Raw genomic sequence first — 6,337 nt, forward strand, 5'->3', positions numbered from 1 at the left:
TTAATTAAAAACTACCTGCTAATTTACCAAATTTTTTAAGATATGCCATTTTATTTGCTTAATTTTAGGAAATTTCTTATACTAAAAAAAGATAGAAAATTTTTTTTTAAATGCTCCTGTTTTGATTCAAGCATTACTTCTTTATTTTTAAAGTAACCAACTAAAATATAGTTACCTTCTATTACCCTGATATCTGCTAATGTTATTCTTAATTTTCATTACATATCATGTGAATGTATGAGGGAAGTTACGTTTCACTTTTATTACAGTATTTTACATCAATTTCATTCGCGTGAGCAAGATAAACGCTTATTCTCCCAAATATTCCAGAAACCTATCACAGTAACTAACAAGAACAATGGATGAAGTATTGAACGATCATGAACAATATGATACATGAGCGATCGAAAAGTGTAGAGTCATTAGAATTTTTCGATGTTCAGCAATGCCCTCGCTGAGATTCGAATTTCCAGAATACGTATCGAGCGTTACTCCAGTTACACCACGGAAAAATGCGGAAAAGAGAGAGAAAAAAACCTCATATGCTCCTCCTTTTAAAGGGTGTCTAAGAGTTAGGGAACCCAATCGCCAAATCCTAGTGGTGACGAATTATCGTACACCATAATTTAGTAGTTCGAGTGCCAGTGCTGAGTCATTAGAGTTTTTGGGTGTCATAAAACTGGAGAAATCCACAATGTATTTTTCCCGCCTTCTTAGCGTGCCTTTGTGGTGTAGCGGTCTGCACGCTGGGCGCGTATTCTAGAGGTCCTTGATTCGATTTTCGGCGAAGGCGAGTAGAGGAAAAGGACAGTTCTGGCTCGGGAGCACAGGGAGCGGGAGTTGAGGGAGCTCTCGAGAAGAAAAGGTCAGCCGTGGAAGGGACGCTTATCTGAAAATGGGGACAGGGAGCCTTATCAGGAAGTGGATGCGAGTAGAGTTGTTGCTACGTCACAGGAAAAGGACGTGTGCTTAGATTATTTTCTTTTTTAATTTGGTGATTTAGGCATTTAGTAGTTATATGATAATTTGTAAACTTGCTTATTTATATTGAGTTCTTAAAAACGTATATCAAGTAGGATAGTAATTTTAGATGTAATTTTTATACTTTTCTGGCACTGGGTTTCTTTCTAGTTTCCAACATACTCTAAATTTTAACTCTGTTTTATAATTTTTGATTGTAATTACACTTTTGATTTTACTATTTCAGCTAAGTTAACATGCTTAAATTTCTTAAACATAGAGATAGATTTCAATTAAGCATTTAATTTTACAACCTTTAACTGTTCTTCATATCCCCTTCGTTGAATAGCCCCTACTTAGTCCATAATTTATAGTACTATTTTAATTTATCAATTCTACAATTTATCATTCTGTAGTACGTTTACCATTACTTATCCTACTATTTTATTTCATTATTAACTTCATTCGCATTTTCAAACTTTAACATTTCCTACGTATTCTGGCATTTCCTTTTAATTCTTAATACACTTTATATCTGAATATATGTTTTTGAACTCTTCAATGTTACCAGTGTTCAGTTTTCAATCTTGATTCTCATTAAGCTAGTTTGATAGATTCCGAATTTTTAGAATAAAATCTCAACTTTCATCCATAATTTTAGAACCATATTCGTTCTTTCATGTACTCATACAAAATTCTTATTATTTTGAACGCTCAGTACCTTTTAATTCAGTAATTTGTACTAATTGAATGCATTCTACGTCCCTTTAAATGTCTTGACTATGCAATTTTTCACTTTATTACCTTTTCCTACACTAAGTACGGATATTTCTGCCTTCAGGAATGGCTTTCATGTGAAATTGACGAAATTTGACGTTACATGTATAAAAGAAATTTCTAAGATAAACATTTCCACTATCGAATAAGAGATGAATGACCATCGATTTTATCCATATGTTACAATTTCATCTCTTGGAAGTTTGTTTTATTGATAGGCATTTATTTCTAACACATAATATTAACACGTTTTTTTAACTTAGTCCAGTTTCAACTTAATTCACTAGACAATTTCATACATACTCTATTTTTTAATTTCTTAGACTAAAATATTCTTTTCGCAAATGTCAGTTTGCATTAATTTGTTTACCAATTTATTTTCTTATGAACGAAATCTTGTGAAGTATTTTACACAACATATATCATTACCAATATACCTATACTTACAGAAGGAACCAAAGAGTAAGAGACATTTTACCCAAATCTCCACTATAATTTCGAATATTTTAACCTTCTTCATCACAAATACAGAAATTTCTTCGCACAATACTCAGCATTTAAATATCCCTTACTAATTACACATTTAATAAGGAATAACTCATTTTCAATAAAAAATTACACCCAAATAAGTATTACGTTTTCTTATAATTGTACATATATTTTTGCATTACAGGAACTTTCTTTGCATTTTCGAGAACTGTAATTTGCTAAATATTACCTTTTTCCGAGAGAAAAACTAGAAAGACCATCTAAATCATTCATCTTTTCCTGCAGTATTTCCACAGTACAGAATAACTATCTTAGAACTATTTTCTTAATATTATTAGTATAATATTACACTATTAATATTAAGAACTAAGCATTTTCACTATAGAATAGTTAAGGTTTTACCCATATCAGGATATAATCTTTAGTGAATTTAAGTTATTTACCCAGAATTCCCTACAAATGTTTAGAAAATGTGCGATAGAAAGCAATATATTTACCTAAAAAGGAGTCTTAATACATTTTTATTGGTTCCAGATTTACTATCAGTGGGAAAAACCTGAAGTTCACTTTATCTACCCTTGTCAGTATACACAGAAAATTCATGAATCATTCTGTAGTACAATTAACACTTTACATGCATTTAACATTAATCCAAATAATTTTAATTAACTTTCAACTAGGATTTTTAAAAGAAAAGAATATTTATGCGATACATTATTAAATTACTCCCACGCGTTGTTAAGGAAAATGCAATTAAATATTCACGTACACACTAAGAAAATTCCACTCGTTAGGAACAGTAAAATCTTACCAATACTTAAACGAAATGTAAAATCGTGTAATGCATTAATATAAAACCTGAGTAACAAATCATTTCTTATAAGCAGTATACGGTTAAAAAGAATTTTCTTATAACTTATCAACTTTTAAGAAGTAACAGTAAGGTAATGAACCAACTTTTTAGAAATGCTCTTTTATTTTCTAAATCTACCCTTTTGTAGTAACAAGAAAATTCAGTGATACCCCTATTTTATTTTTATCTAGCATGCGCATTTCTCCTAACAGATGAAAATCCAGATATCTCACTTTTACAAAAATTTAGCTTTAGACTTACTTTCATAGGAAAAGGAAAAAAATTTTACTTAAAAAACAGGATATCTTCTACTAAAAGACCTTGAAAAAATCGCGATCACATCTGTATGTAGCACTCAGTGATTTAGTTTCAAACCAAATTTTGATATTGTTTAATCCTGCAAGCAACAATTTTCACCTTCGAGTTAAATTTTATACGACTGCAACAGATTTTTCAATGACTTTCATACTCACATTGTGTAAAAAGACTTCTAGTTTTGACTATTTTAATTTATAATATTGAGAAATACACTGATTATTTTCAGAAAACGCCATTTCAGAATCATATTTTACCACTCTGAAACTTTTGAATAACACTTTCCACCATAATGACAACCAGATACTTCATTATTTTTTACAAAAACAGGAAATTTTTTTCCTAATTCCTCTTCTAGAGATACTAATAAATTCTGCTATTGAAAGAAGATTCAATTCCTATTGTAACTCTATACACTATTTGCAAAGAGAAAATACACTCTAGATGATAACATAGCATCATATCACCCATATATTTTTAAACATTTAGAACAATTTCAGTAAGGCAAATTATCTACAGAGTTTTCAAAACGGATATATTTCTGAAAGAAACTACCTAACATATCGCTCATTTACTTCTAAACCATTGAAATAAAACCAAACAATTAATATAATATTTGAATTTTCGATAAAGTTTAGTACATCTATACAGTTATTTAATTCATGAAGTACCAAATTTTGAAAATAATAAGAGTAAAAACATCACTATTTTAGAATTTAGAAAGAGATCTTCAATAATGAGAGTGAACATATACCAAACTTCATGCAAGATTTTTATCGTTTCATACCAAACATTTCACTATTTCGTAGATTCTAAGAACATAGCCCAATCTTTTTCAAAGAATATATATCATTTCACATTAATTAGAGAATGCCATACGAGTTTAATTGCAGGTGCTTACTGAATGACGCTAAACCTTTCAAGGAAAAAATCAAATATTTTTCATCTTTCATGAAAATTTATGAATAACAATGACATTTCATAAGAGCTAGAAGACTTAGTGCAATGAAACTGTATCAAAAATAGAAAACTATTTTCCAAAATATGAATTCCCATTGGAAATTTTAGATATTCTTATGTAAAGTTACATCCGAAGTTATATCACTTCAGTCGAACTTGAAGGCCAACCAGATTTCTTACATGATTTGATACATTTCTCGTATTTTTTCCTAAAATAGAAGTTTATATTTTTCATACGCAAACTATTACAACGAATTACTGACATTTTATTCCCATATTACTTACCATTTTTTACTGCACAAAACTATTGTAAGTTCCATGTTCGAAGCTCATAATACTAAAGTTACACAGTGCAAATTATAAGAAAAGCTGGATAATCTATATTACATACAGAACATAGACTACAATACTCAAGGACCTAATTAAAGAATGCATTAAACCGTTAAAAAATGAATCACATTTTATATAATTCTACGCATATTTCATATATTAAGCACATTTCACGTTTTTAGACATGTAGCATTACGTTTTCCAAGCCAATGGCCAATACATCCAACCTTATGAAAATGAATCATCTAAAATAAGAAGGGGTAGTTTTATTATCTTAAATCGGTAAACAAGTGATTAGGAAAGTGACAGCCTGTTAAACTTACCACTACTAGGATATGTACATATCCTTGTTTGACAAGGCCTTACTTCCCTAATCGCTTGTTTACTAGTGGAAAGCTCAGCCCAGTGAGCCGGCAGCGAAAGCACCATCAAGTGCAACAATGATACAATACAAATTGATGACTATAGAAATACTGCCCTCTTAATGCAACCTACTTGAAATTTCATCCTCCCTGATAGGATGACTGCTATCAAAAGCTGCAAGATCTATTGGCAAATGTGTGACTTTCATAAATAAGCGAAATCGAAACTGATCAACCAGAGCATTTCATAATTTAAATAAATGCTTATTTTGGTTTTAAATAAACAGCATATTTATCTTTATTTCCATTCTTGTTTGCAACATATTACTTATTTCTTGATATAAAAATTCCCACCAGCGGCCGAGCGGTAACGTCGCTGAACACTGGTAGTTCGGTCCGAGGTTCGAATCCCGCGAACAGGCTGGCTGCATGGGTGTTTTCGTGGTTTTCCCCATGTGTAACGTGTATACGAGCCAGTTTCCCTTAGAAAGTCCTCCACGAAGGCATCCCTCCCCTTAGGCAGATAGCCCTAGTGAGCTTTGCCATAATTAAATACGCCAACACCAACACTTGATATAAAAATATAACGAACTTTTAAGAAATAAAGCTTACGCAACGCTTATCATGGAACACACTAAATAACAACTTTTTTGAACTCAACATGTTATTGCCGCACGGCGAATCTTAATAACTATGCAAAAACATTACATCATGTTGCCAATTAGGAAATCTTAATAATTATATAAAACATTAAATTATATTCCACTACAAATGTTTACGGAGATCCTTAAAACAATGGTTGTAATTGAATTCACAGCTAAGAAAAAAATCAAAAGACAACATGAAATTTTCTCGAAAGACTCTTGACTCTTTGATCCCAGCCAAAAGACCAAGAAGCGATCCTCTGACGCATATTACCGACATTACTGCTGAAATAAAACTAATAGCATCTGCAATCTAAGATCAGTAACAGCAATTAATTAATCTGAATTAAAGTTTTTTTTAAATGAAGTAAACGTTTAGTGAGAGAAAATTTCTTTTTCGGCCTCGTCTTCTATATGGCCATTAATTTCGTTTGTAGAAATAAGGATATAGGATAACTAGAATTTTCGCAGTTTCCAGTATCCAATTATCTTTTATTATCCATTCTTCGACATGTTGAACTGCGGTGCTTAACCACCAGGGTGCCTGGGCGCCATAGCCCTACCCCTCATTGAATAACATGATAAAAGTTTCGAATTATGAGAAATATAACTGAATGTGCTAAATAATTAAATGAGCAAGAGTTTAA

Source organism: Stegodyphus dumicola, chromosome 6 (assembly GCF_044657685.1).
Source record: "Stegodyphus dumicola isolate Sdum_Otavi_A_Nest chromosome 6, ASM4465768v1".
NCBI lineage: Eukaryota > Metazoa > Arthropoda > Arachnida > Araneae > Eresidae > Stegodyphus > Stegodyphus dumicola.